General features: G+C 44.7%; 1 long non-coding RNA gene across 19 annotated transcripts in view; it reads right to left on the reverse strand.

Moving 5' to 3' along the window:
• LOC307181468 overlaps window positions 1–14,386 on the reverse strand; it is a 1,676,472-nt gene that overhangs the window by 541,528 nt on the left and 1,120,558 nt on the right. The window contains exon 1 of one of the 19 annotated variants that reach the window (XR_013826851.1): window positions 3,440–3,454. The exons of the other annotated variants lie outside the window; for them this stretch is intronic. This is a non-coding gene — a long non-coding RNA (uncharacterized lncRNA). Of the gene's footprint in view, window positions 1–3,439; window positions 3,455–14,386 lie in introns of those variants that run through there. 19 annotated transcript variants of the gene reach the window in all.

Here is a 14,386-nt window from a genome sequence, read left to right on the forward strand (position 1 = left end):
CCATGGAGAACTGGGAGCCTTGTTATGCTGATGGGCGGGATGTAAATTGCCAACAGACACTCGGGAGAAGTGTATGGTGTTTCCTGAAACATCTAAAAAACAAAGCAACAGAGCCTAGGGCACTGCCACTTATGGTCCTATAGCTTAGGGAAATTAAAATCAAAAAGACACAGCCACCCAAAAGTTTGGAACGGCTCTGTTTACAAGAACCTCGTTTACAGTACAAGTTCAACATCGCAGAAAGTGAAAAATGGATAAAGAAGTTGTGGTATTTACTTACAAAGCAATATCACTCAGCAATGAAATCTATGTCATCAGGCCCTTAGCATCACAATGAGTGGATTCAGGTATGATGATTCTAACTGAAATAAGTCACACAGAAAAAGAAACATCATAAGATATCAGTAATACACGGAATGTAAACTTGGCTACACAGGAACTGAATTACACAACAGAACAGGGTCTCAAATTTAGAAAACCAACTTATGCTTGCTTAAGGGTAAAGGTGAGTTGGGGTGCTGCATAAAACCATAGATTGAAATGAGCACAGATAAAGTTCCTTAAGTCAAATATGGAATAGACAAGAGCTACTCCTTGCTCAACGAAAGGGACTCAACACCCCATATTAAACGCCTAAGAATGTACCTGACTAGTAAGTATCGTAAAACCTATAGATTGCTATGTCTCCGAAAGAGAATCAAGCATGTGTACAGGGGCATAAACGCAGCAGTGATAGGATTGGAGAGGTTCGGTGAGCAAATGAAGACCCTTTGAAGTCATATTGCATGGTACCCATTACACGGGTCTCAACTCTCCAGGTTTAAGGTATTCTTCCTTCAGCTAAAACATGCATGTGGAACCCAAGTATGATCAACCATGTGAATGGGAGACGTGTTCAAATATGTCTCAGTTTTCGTACCCTGGTACTCGGGTGCAACATTCCAGACGCTTTACTAACACTCTCCCCACTTGGAGAGTCAGCGCCTTTAACCTCCTGTTTGGCCCGGTTTGCAATTTCTGCGGAAGATGAACAGGAATAGCGAGAACCAATGAGAGGCTAGCTGGAGGTGTCTGGACGGGCAAATTTAACTCTCATTTCCCACCAGGAAGAGGAAATAACCAAAGGCTCAGCGTGCCGTACCGGAACCAGATTAGGGCCTGAAGCCATCCTGCGGTGTTGCGGCCAGCTCAAAAGAAAGCGAGTTGAAGAAAGGAGCTCAGGGGCACTGTAATTCACAAACCTGCAGAGTTATAAATGACAGCTATCGTCCAAAAATAGACTGAAGTAAGGCTGCCAAGAGGACTTGAAAGCGGGGCAGAATTGCAGGAAACCGATTTCAGGAGGTAGACTGGAATTGCATTGAAAGCATAGGAAAAGAGGCAGAACGTCCACAATGATGCACTTGGCCAAAAAGGGCGTATGCGTTTTTTCCTGAATATATTCAGGAAAAAACGCATACGCCCTTTTTGGCCAACCAAGCAAGCTTGCAAAGGAAATCTGCACTACAATGAAGTCTCACTTCCCCCCGGTCAAAAGGGCCATCTGAAAAAAGTGTAAAATCCAGAAAGGCAGGACAGGCCATGGAGAACTGGGAGCCTTGTTATGCTGATGGGCGGGATGTAAATAGCCAACAACCACTGGGGAGAAGTGTATGGTGTTTCCTGAAACATCTAAAAAACAAAGCAACAGAACCTAGGGCACTTCCACTTATGGTCCTATAGCTTAGGGAAATTAAAATCAAAAAGACACAGCCACCCCAAAGTTTGGAACGGCTCTGTTTACAAGAACCTCGTTTACAGTACAAGTTCAACATCGCAGAAAGTGAAAAATGGATAAAGAAGTTGTGGTATTTACTTACAAAGCAATATCACTCAGCAATGAAATCTGTGTCATCAGGCCCTTAGCAGCACAATGAGTGGATTCAGGTATGATGATTCTAACTGAAGTAAGTCACACAGAAAAAGAAACATCATAAGATATCAGTAATACACGGAATGTAAACTTGGCTACACAGGAAATGAATTACAGAACAGAACAGGGTCTCAAATTTAGAAAACCAACTTATGCTTGCTTAAGGGTAAAGGTGAGTTGGGGTGCTGCATAAAACCAGAGATTGAAACGAGCACAGATAAAGTTCCTTAAGCCAAATATGTAATAGACAAGAGCTACTCCTTGCTCAACGAAATGGACTCAACACCACATATTAAACGCCTAAGAATGTACCTGACTAGTAAGTATCTTAAAACCTATGGATTGCTATGTCTCCGAAAGAGAATCAAGCATGTGTACAGGGGCATAAACGCAGCAGTGATAGGATTGGAGAGGTTCGGTGAGCAAATGAAGACCCTTTGAAGTCATATTGCATGGTACCCATTCCACGGGTTTCAACTACCCAGGTTTTAGGTATTCTTCCTTCAGCTAAAATATGCATGTGGAATCCAGAGTATGATCAACCATGTGATCAGGAGACGTGTTCAAATATATCTCAGTTTTCGTACCCTGGTACTCGGGTGCAACATTCCAGACGCTTTACTAACACTCTCCCGACTTGGAGAGTCAATCCCTTTAACCTCCTGTTTGGCCCAGTTTGCAATTTCTGCGGAAGATGAACAGGAATAGCGAGAACCAATGAGAGACTAGCTGGAGGTGTCTGGACGGGCAAATTTAATTCTCATTTCCCACCAGGAAGAGGAATTAACCAAAGGCTCAGCGTGCCGTGCCGGAACCAGATTAGGGCCTGAAGCCATCCTGCGGTGTTGCGGCCAGGTCACAAGAAAGCGAGTTGAAGAAAGGAGCTCAGGGGCACTGTAATTCACAAACCTGCAGAGTTATAAATGACAGCTATCGTCCAAAAATAGACTGAAGTAAGGCTGCCAAGAGGACTTGAAGGCGGGGCAGAATTGCAGGAAACCGATTTCAGGAGGTAGACTGGAATTGCATTGAAAGCATAGGAAAAGAGGCAGAACGTCCACAATGATGCACTTGGCCAAAAAGGGCGTATGCGTTTTTTCCTGAATATATTCAGGAAAAAACGCATACGCCCTTTTTGGCCAACCAAGCAAGCTTGCAAAGGAAATCTGCACTACAATGAAGTCTCACTTCCCCCCGGTCAAAAGGGCCATCTGAAAAAAGTGTAAAATCCAGAAAGGCAGGACAGGCCATGGAGAACTGGGAGCCTTGTTATGCTGATGGGCGGGATGTAAATTGCCAACAACCACTCGGGAGAAGTGTATGGTGTTTCCTGAAACATCTAAAAAACAAAGCAACAGAGCCTAGGGCACTTCCACTTATGGTCCTATAGCTTAGGGAAATTAAAATCAAAAAGACACAGCCACCCCAAAGTTTGGGACGCCTCCGTTTACAAGAACCTCGTTTACAGTACAAGTTCAACATCGCAGAAAATGAAAAATGGATAAAGAAGCTGTGGTATTTACTTACAAAGCAATAACACTCAGCAATGAAATCTATGTCATCAGGCGCTTAGCAGCACAATGAGTGGATTCAGGTATGATGATTCTAACTGAAATAAGTCACACAGAAAAAGAAACATCATAAGATATCACTAATACACGGAATGGAAACTTGGCTACACAGGAACTGAATTACAGAAAAGAACAGGGTCTCAAATTTAGAAAACCAACTTATGCTTGCTTAAGGGGAAAGGTGAGTTGGGGTGCTGCATAAAACCAGAGATTGAAATGAGCACAGATAAAGTTCCTTAAGCCAAATATGGAATAGACAAGAGCTACTCCTTGCTCAACGAAATGGACTCAACACCGCATATTAAACGCCTATGAATGTACCTGACTAGTAAGTATCTTAAAACCTATGGATTGCTATGTCTCCGAAAGAGAATCAAGCATGTGTACAGGGGCATAAACGCAGCAGTGATAGGATTGGAGAGGTTCGGTGAGCAAATGAAGACCCTTTGAAGTCATATTGCATGGTACCCATTCCACGGGTCTCAACTCTCCAGGTTTAAGGGATTCTTCCTTCAGCTAAAACATGCATGTGGAACCCAGAGTATGATCAACCGTGTGATCGGGAGACGTGTTCCAATATGTCTCATTTCTCGTCCCCTGGTACTCGGGTGCAACATTCCAGATGCTTTACTAACACTCTCCCGACTTGGAGAGTCAGTGCCTTTAACCTCCTGTTTGGCCCAGTTTGCAATTTCTGCGGAAGATGAACAGGAATAGGGAGAACCAATGAGAGTAGCTGGAGGTGTCTGGACGGGCAAATTTAACTCTCATTTCCCACCAGGAAGAGGAATTAACCAAAGGCTCCGCGTGCCGTGCCAGAACCATATAAGGGCCTGAAGCAATCCTGCGGTGTTGCGGCCAGCTCACAAGAAAGCGAGTTGAAGAAAGGAGCTCAGGGGCACTGTAATTCACAAACCTGCAGAGTTATAAATGACAGCTATCGTCCAAAAATAAACTGAAGTAAGGCTGCCAAGAGGACTTGAAAGCGGGGCAGAATTGCAGGAAACCGATTTCAGAGGTAGACTGGAATTGCATTGAAAGCATGGGAAAAGAGGGAGAACGTCCACAATGATGCACTTGGCCAAAAAGGGCGTATGCGTTTTTTCCTGAATATATTCAGGAAAAAACGCATACGCCCTTTTTGGCCACCCAAGCAAGCTTGAAAAGGAAATCTGCACTACAATGAAGTCTCACTTCCCCCCGGTCAAAAGGGCCATCTGAAAAAAGTGTAAAATCCAGAAAGGCAGGACAGGCCATGGAGAACTGGGAGCCTTGTTATGCTGATGGGCGGGATGTAAATTGCCAACAGACACTGGGGAGATGTGTATGGTGTTTCCTGAAACATCTAAAAAACAAAGCAACAGAGCCTAGGGCACTTCCACTTATGGTCCTATAGCTTAGGGAAATTAAAATCAAAAAGACACAGCCACCCCAAAATTTGGGACGGCTCTGTTTACAGGAACCTCTTCTGCAGCACAAGTTAAATATGCCAGAGAGCAAATAATGCATAAAGAAGTTGCGGTACTTACGTACAACAGAATACCTCTCAGCAATGAAAACTATGTCACCAGGCCTGTACCAGCATAATGAGTGGATTGAGGCACGGTGATTCTAAATGAAAAAAGTCACACAGAAAAAGAAACATCATAAGGTATCACTAATACATGGAATGAGAACTTGGCTACACATGAACTGAATTACCAAATAGAACAGGGTCTCATTTTTAGAAAACCAACTTATGCTTGCTTAAGGGGGAAGGTGAGTTGGGGTGCTGCATAAAACCAGAGTTTGAAATTAGCACAGATACCGTTCCATAAGCCACATATGTAATAGCCAAGACCTACCCCTTGCTCAACAAAATGGACTCAACAATGAGGTATCACCTCACATCTGATTGAATGCACATCATCAGAAAATCTACAAACAAAAAATGCTGGAAGGGGTGTGGAGAAAAGGAACCCTCTTCCACTATTGTTGGGAATATAAATTGATACAGTCACTATGGAGAACAATATGGAGTTTCTTAAGAAACTAACGGTAGAATTACGATATGATACAGCAATCCCAGTTCTGGACATATACCCAGACAAAACCATAAATCAGAAAGAGACATTCACCGCAATGTTCATTGCCTCACTCTTTACAATATCGAGGTAATGAAAGCAACCTAAATGCCCACAGACAGACGAATGCATAAAGCTGTGGTACATATATAAAATGGAATATTACTAAGCCATGAAAAGGAATGAAATTGGGTCATTTGTAGAGACGTCGATGGATCTAGAGACTGTCATACAGAGTGAAGTAAGTCAGAAAGAGGAAAACAAATCTTGTATATTCATGCATATATGTGGAACCTAGAAAAACTGTACAGATTAACCATTTTGCAAGGCATAAATAGAGCAACAGATGTAGACAACAAACGTATGGACAACAAGGGGGGAAAGCTGTTGGGGGGGTGGTGGTGGGAGGAGTTGAGAGACTGGGATTGGCATGTATACATTTATATGTATAAAATAGATAACCAATAAGAACCTGCTGTATAAAAATATAAAATAAAATTCAAAATTAAAAAGAAATAAAATTTAAAAAATAAAACAGAAAAAACAATTATTCCCTGCACATACATGTATTTATATGAATAAATTATTTCCATGCTTATATCTGTAAATACAAAAAAGAGGAATAAAATCTACCTTGAACCAAAAACGAAAAAGAGAAAAAAAACACAGAACCCACCAGTTCCACAGAGGAAAACCGTATCAGGGCACTTGCTCCAGTTGTAAACAATTCTGAAGTTGGTCAGTGGTGGGGAATCGTCTCCCATTCAGCCAGCAGCCCCCACGCAACAAGCGTCCTCATTGCAAAGCTGGGGCACCGTGCCGAGGCATCTGTGAGTAAACGTGAGCTGAGCCCCAGGCCAGTTGCTGCTGAACTATTCCCACCCGTCCCAGGTAAAACACCTGAATATATACAAGGACTTGAAAGCCTAGAGGAAGGGCCATAGAGCCACACGAGTGACAGCATGCCGGCCGACTTGGTGCCTGCAGGCCAGCCAGGATGGTCCTGGCCCTGGGTGCTCTTCTGGAAGATTTCCATTTCCCTGCCTGAGATACCCGTCCTGTCCCTGCCCCCACTGCTTTTTTCCTTCCTCACCTCTGCCCAGGGAGAAATTCCAGCAGCTGGTATGGGTGACACATCCTCTTCTTTAGCAGGTGGCAGCCTGGCAACTGCTGCAGAAAGTCCAGCAGAGCCCCACTCATACTGGGCCACCCACAAAGCCGTGGCCTCTCACTCCCTCCCACCAGCCCAGCCCCGAGACTGCTGACAGGGCAGAGAAAATGGCGTCAGGCACGGTTGCAGGGGCTCTTGCTGCCTGGAGTGGTATTTATATTGATCTCAACCCAGGCACACCTGGGGAGGGCTGGCCGGCACGGTAAGGCTGCCCAGGTCAGCCAATCATCACCCCTCAGGGGCTCACAGTTGCAGAAAATGGAACTTGCTGAACCGGCCAGGTCCAAGGAACAGGTGTGGGCTCCTGAGAGTCAGGATAGACAAGGGGCTGCAGCTTTGGCTTGTTTTCTAATCATTTTATCTGGCCCATGAGTGGGAGACAACTTCAAGAAAACCCTCTCCTAATGAGAGGAACCCAGGAGTCAGGGAGAGGAGGGGTGGGTGGTGGTTGGAGACAGAGGCCTGGTGCCCCGGGTGCAGTGGAAGTCTCTGGAAGACCAGGTGGAGGGAGGCCGTACAGAGTGATGCCCAGGGTCACAGACCTGTCGCAGCTGCTGTTTGTTAGTTCAAGTCCTGCTCTGAGGTGCTCTGTGTCAGCTCTGAGCGACAGGTGAGCTGGGGGTGCTCTGCAATGAGGGCTGTGTGCACGGTTCCTGTGTGCCCAGCCCTGCCACGGTACCTAAAAGGGTAGCTCTGTATCCTGGGAGGGGCCTGACCACGAGAGCCCCATGGGCTGGGGTGGGGGTGGGGTACCTGCCCAGGTGAGCTCCATATTCTGGGATTGGTCTGACCACGAGAGCCCCATGGGCTGCTGGGGACCTGGTAAAGGATGTCAGGACAGTCAGTGAAGCCACCGAGGATATACCTCCAGCTGCTCCTAATTCCTACACCCTGCTGGTCATTCTACCAACCACCAGGACATGGTATTCTGTATTAGTCTTCAATGATGCCTTCTTTTGTATTCCATTAGTCCCAGAGTCACAAGAAATTTTGGCTTGTGAGTGGCAGGACTCAACATACAACTAAAACAATACTTCCGGGCCGTCTTGCCCCAAGGGTGCAAAAATTCCCACACCATCTTTGGGGAAAGCTTAGCTAAAGACCTAAAAGTTCTACCTCTGGAAAAGGAAACCCTCCTTCAGTACGCAGACGACATTCTGATCGCCAGCCCTACTAAGGAGGCCTCTGAACTACCAAGCCAATAAAGGATAGAAGTTGTCCAAGAAAAAGCTCAAATATCACAGACTGCGGTGATCTGCCTGGGCTTCATTCTCACAGAAGGTCAGAGAAGCCCATCCCAGGAAAGGGAAGAAACCATTTTCAGCCTTACCCCTTTCTAAAACTAGAAGACAGCTTAGGGGTTCCTGGGGAGGCCAGGGTTTGCTGCTTCTGGATCCCTAACTACAGTCTACTAGCTGGGCCTCTATATGAAACACTGAAAGGAAAAGATGATGATCCTTTTGAATAGAATCCAGAAGTGGCCTTTCAAGAATGGAAAGAGCAGTCAATTCAGACCCTTGCCCTGGAACTCCCTAATTTAGCTAAACCCTTTGACCTTTACATTCCCGGTGAAAGGTGAATCGCCATTGGAGAATTAGTGCAAAAACTGGGACCACTTGAAATGGAACAATGCAAGAATGCCATCCAGGTAGGATAAACTACGGTCACTAAGGGGCTTGGCCCACTGCCACATCTGGCCAAGATACTGGCGGTATCTAAAAACCTGGAAATCAGCAGCCCAAAAGGCCACCTCCCTCCTAAGGGAAAAGGACCCCACGTGGTGATCCTAACCACCAACCATGCCCTGAAGTTGCAGGGTTCGCTCCGTGGGCACACCGACCTCGAGTGAGGAGGCCCTCCAACTCCAACATCCAGAGAGATAACCGGGGGCAACAGGGCACCATGACGACTCGTGTGAACATCACTTGACCTGGAGTTTCTCTCATAAAACAACAAGAGTGTGTCCCAAAAGAGTAGACTACTGCTTGCAGGACTTACTGCACCCAGAGGGGAGCTAATAATCTTGGCGGGGGAACCGTATATCACACTGTCACCATAGAAAAGCATACAGACACCATGATGATGGTGGCCAATAAGACCGGCTGGACTCCTGTTTACTTCAAAAGGCTGTTGACTCAGTGGCCATCATGGTCCTTGATCACCACTGACCCTGGACTGTCTGGGAGTTGAGTGGCCAGGGCTCTGACACCTGGTGCTGTTTGTACGTTAATTCAGGGGCCTAATTGAAGAAAGCGCAGACTACTGGTCAGAGCATCTAGGCTGGCAGAAACGGTCAGCCTAAGGTGGCCGAACAAATGTGGGGCGGGGTGAAACCGGCCCCCACAGCGTCTCTGCACATCTCTTTCCTGGACCCTTAAAGGTCATTAGAATCTATAACACTTCCAATGCTGGTGCTCAGGTGGACGAGCAGGGAGGCAGGGGGCCTGGGGACAATCAATGTCACCTGGAGGCTGCTGGGGAGAAGCTCTGACCCTCGCCACCAGGTATGAGGGCTCCCAACTCAGCACTCAGCAGTTACAGAAGAAGGGTCTGCACCCTCAGCACTCCAAGAATGAGGAACGGGACAAAAGACAGAGGAGGGGTTTGTCCCCAGCAAAGCCCATTAAAAATCCCTGGGAGATAAAAATAGAATCTGGGCAATAAAGTCAAGTCTAACCTTTTTTATCCTTTGTGCTTTGTCTAATTTCATGTGCTCCTAGGGTCCCGCATGCAGAGGTTCCACACCTGGCACTTCAGACCAGATTTCCTAGTGCAGAATGGCTGGGACGACACCTCAGATCCTGGGACCCAGTGCAGACTCCACGATATAGAGCCTGAGCTGCAGCCAACCTGGCCCTCGAGAGCTCCGCCCCCTCCCTCCCACTGACTCTGACAGGATCTCTACACAGCAGCCCAGCCCACAGCCCACGGGGTAGTGCATGCTCTCACCTCTCCATTCTCTGATCAAAATATAAAGTTTCCTTTGCTTGTGAACCAAACTCAGTCTCGATCTGTTGGCCCCAATGACACTGGGCAGGGGGACACTTGTTGGGGTCCACTCTGGAGGATCAGTAACAGAAATTGAGACTATTGTAACCTCAATGAACAGATGTGTGAGCCAAACTGTAGTTAACATAGAACAGTGTATAAGGCTCAGGTAAAATAAGGTGTTTCTAACACTTCCATTTGATATTTCCATCACTTTATTATAAGCAAGTTCAGTGAAAGGGTTTGTCTTATTTGTCAGGTCAATATTAGAGAAACGAAGTGATTTCTTTCCAAGGATGTACATCTAATAATCTTGGTTAAAGCTTCAATCTTGTTTTAAATGCTTTTCCATTGAAAATGATACCTCTCTTTCAGCTCCCCCATTTCTGAGAAGTATAAAATCTTATAATTTATTATTACCAAAGGGGAAAGGTGGGAGGAGGGATAAATTAACAGTTTGGGATTAACACATACACACTGCTATGTATAAAATAGATCATCAACAAGGAACTACTGTATAGCACAGGGAACTACACTCAACATTTTGCAATAACCTATAAGGGGAAATAATCTGAAAAAGAATAGATATTTTTATTGACATCATCTATCAATGACAGTTAAAGTGTAACCTAAGGGAAGCTGGTGGTGAGTGCTTCTGACCCTGAAGACTTCAATCATCTAAAGTTTGGACTCTGCCTACTTCCCAAGGCCCTTAATGAACATATATGTAGCCGTAGCTTAAAAACTTCCCCAGTTTGGGTTTCGGGGAGACACTGATTTTGAAAAAGCCCTGGTGTTCTCCTTACATGAATGGGACTCTTCCTACTGCTAAAACATGTCTGTCACACCCAGAGGATGGTATACCGTCTGATCGGGAAGAGTTTGGAAAAGGCATCTCATCTCCTCATCTCCTGGTGCTCGGGTTCACCCCTCCAGCGTCTTTACTAACAGTCTCCCCACTTGGAGATGTCAGCACTGTCAACATCCTGTTGCGTACAGTTTGGAATTTGTCCAGAGGATGAAGCGGAAGGATGAGGAACAATGAGAGACAAGTCCTAGGTGTTCAGACAGGCACATGTCACTCTAATTTCCAATCAGGAAGACGAATTGACCAAAGGCTAGGGTTGCCCATGGAAACAGTATAGGGCTTGAGGAAATCCCGCTGCTTTGTGGCCAGTTCCCATAAACACAAGTTGAACAATGGAACTCAGGGGCAGTAAAATTCACGAAACTGCAGAGTTGAAAATATCCATCACTGAAAAATGTCTTGAGGAAAGTCAGAGAAAAGGACTTGTAAGCAAGGGAGAATGGCAGGAAAGGGATTTGAGGAGGTAGAAAGGACTCGCCATTAAGCACAAGAAAAGGAGCTGAACATTGCCAACATTGCAGTTGGCCAAAAAGGGTGTATGCGTTTTTTTCTGTATATATTCAAGAAAAGGGCATACACTTTTTTAGCCAACCAAACAGGTGGGCACTGGAAGTCAATACTACAAAAGATATCACTTCGCATCAGTCAGAAGAGCCATCCTCATAAAGCGTAAACAACAGAAATGCAGGACAGGGCAACGAGAAGAGGGAGCCCTGTGAGACTTATAGTGGAAATGTATATTGCCAACGGCCATTCTGGAGAAGTGTATTGTGTTTACTAAAGCATCTAAAAAATGAGCTACAGAGCATAGGGCACTTGCACTCATGGGCGTATATCTTGGGAAAAACAAAAATCGAGAGGACACAGGCACCCCAATGTTTACCCACTCTCTGTTTAAAAGATCCTCGACTAGGATATAACTTAAATGTCTCTGGAGGGAAAAAATGGATAGAGATGTGGTACTTATGTAGAGTGGAATATTATTCAGCCTGGAAATCAATGAAATATGGCCAGTTGTAACAACTCCGGAGGAGTTACATATGATCTTTCTAAGTGACATAATTCAAAAAGAAAAAGACACATATCTTAAGATATCACTTAAAGGTGGAATTCAAAATGGCTACACATGAAATAAATTACAAAACAAAAACATAGTCAAATATGTAGAAAACACGCATAAGGCTGCTAAACGGGAAAGGTGGGGAGGGGTGAGACATCATCCAGGAGGTTGAAATTAGCAAAGATACCATTCCAAATACCAAACTGATAATCAACAAGGCCTACACGGTAGCTAAAAGAACTGCACTCAGCACACTCAAGTCACCGGAAAAGAATATATATGACTGGTAAGAATCTGAAAAAGAATTTACTGATGTCTCTCTGTACGTGAATCAAGTGGATGTACAGCAGCAAGAAACAGAGCTTTGAAAATCAGCTGTAACCAATATAGTAATAAATTGAAAAAAATAAACGACAGAGAGACAGAGAAAACCTCTTACAACTTTTCCTCAGGGACGGTGATGCAACATGGATTGAACACATCTAGACCCACAGCAGGATGAGACATAAGGCTGGAAACTGTTTGCACTAAGAGAAATGTGAGGTTGGGTGAGGAAATGCACACCCTTTAAAGTAATACTACCTGGTGCCCATTCAATGGGTCCCAAATCTGCAGGTTCAAGGGATCTTCCTACAGCTAAAACATGCATGGAAAACCCAGAGGACTGTACACCATGTGATCGGGAGATGTGTCTAAAATGCAGCTCATTTATCCTCTCCTGGTGCTCCTGTTCACCATTCCAGCCACGTTACTTAGAATCTCCCCACTTGGAGAATCAGCACATTTCAACTTCTGTTTCACACATTTTGCAAATTGTGAGGAGGATGAACGGGAAGAGGGGGAACCAATGAGAGAATAGTTGTAGGGGTTTGGACGGGCACATATCACTCTAATTTCCCATTAAGAATAAGAATTGAAAAAAGGCTCAGCCCGCCTCGCCGGAGCCAAAATAGGGCCTGAAGCAATCCTGCGGGTTTGAGGCCAGCTCACAAAAGAGCAACTTAAAAAATGGAGCTCAGGGTCACTGCAATTCACAAACCTGCAGAGTTATAAATGAAAACTAACGTCCAAAAATATGTTGAGGTAAGGCAAAGAAGAGGATCTGAATGCAAGACAGAATTGCAAGAAACAGATTTCAAGAGATAGATTGGACTCGTCTTTAAAGCACATGAAAAGCGGCAGAATTTCGACAATGATGCAGTTGGCCCAAAAGGGCGTATGCGTTTTTTCCTGATTATATCCAGGAAAAAACGCATACGCACTTTATGGGCAACGAAGCAAGCAAGCAATGCAAATGTGCACAACAAAGAAGTCTCATTTCCCACCGGTCAAAAGGGCCATCCTAAAAAATTGTAAAAACCAGAAATGCAGGACAGGCCATGGAGAACAGGGAGCCTTTATACGCTGATGGGCAGTGTGTGAACTGCCGAGAGCCACTCTGGAGAAGTGTATGGTGGTTCCTAAATCATCTAAAAAACAGAGCTACAGAGCATAGGACACTTCCAATCATGGGAGTATATCTAGGGAAGTCTAAAAATCAACAAGACACAAGCACACCACAGTTTAGGGCTACTCTGTTTACAAGAACCTCAACTTCAGTACACCTTAAATATCCCAGGAAAGAGAACAATGGATAAAGAAGATGTGGTACTTATGTACAATGGAATATCTCTTCACCATGAAATCAATGTAATAAGGCTAGTAGAAGGATAAAGAGTGGATTTAGGTCCGATAATACTACTTGAAATAAGTCAAACAGAAAAAGAAACATATCATAAGATATCACCTATAGAGGGAGGGTAAATATGGCTGCACAAGAAATGAATTACAGAACAGAACAGTGTCTCACATTTAGAAAACACACTTATGTCAGCTTAAGGGGAAAGGAGAGGTGGGGTGATGCATAAAACCAGAGTTTGAAATTAGCACAGATACCGTTCAATAAACCAAATAGATATTAGACAAGATCTACACCTTGCTCAATGAACTGGCCTCAACACACCCTATACACCGCAGAGAAATGTATCTGAGTAATAAGAATCTTAAAACCCATGTATTGATATATCTCCATAAGGGAATCAAGTGTGTGCAGAGCGGCACAAACACAGCAGTGAAAATGAGCTAAACCCCATTATAGAAATAAATTTTAAAAACAAAATGCAGAAACAATGAAAGAGAGAAAAATTCTTACAAAATTTGCTCAGGGGCTGTGATGCAACCTGGATTGACCACATATAAACCCACAGCTGGATAAGACATAAGGCTGGACACTTGGGGGTGAGAGGATTGGTGAGCTTTGGTGAGCAACTGCCAAAAGTTTAATGCAATACTTCATGCTACTCATTCCAAGGGTCCCAACACTCCAGGTTGAAGGGAATCTTCCTACAGCTAAACCATGCTTGGGAAACCCAGCGACTGGTATACCATATGATCGGGAAAGGTTTCTAAAACGCACCTCATTTTTCCTCTCCTGGGACTCCAGATCGACATTCCAGCCACTTTACTAAAAACATCCCCTCATGGAGAGTCAATGCCTTTAAGTTCTGGTATCGCACAGTCTGCAGTTAGTGCGGAGGATGAATGGGAATAGGGGGAACCAGTGAGAAACTAGCTATAGCGGTTTCAATGGGCACATGTCACTCTAATTTCACATCAGTAAGAAGAATTAACCAAAGGCACAGCAAGGTGCCCCAGAAGAAGAATAGGGCCTGAAGGAATCCTGTGGTTATGAGGCAAGATCACAAAAATAAGAG

This window comes from Stenella coeruleoalba (genome assembly GCF_951394435.1).
Source record: "Stenella coeruleoalba genome assembly, contig: scaffold_28, whole genome shotgun sequence".
NCBI classification, from domain to species: Eukaryota; Metazoa; Chordata; class Mammalia; order Artiodactyla; family Delphinidae; genus Stenella; species Stenella coeruleoalba.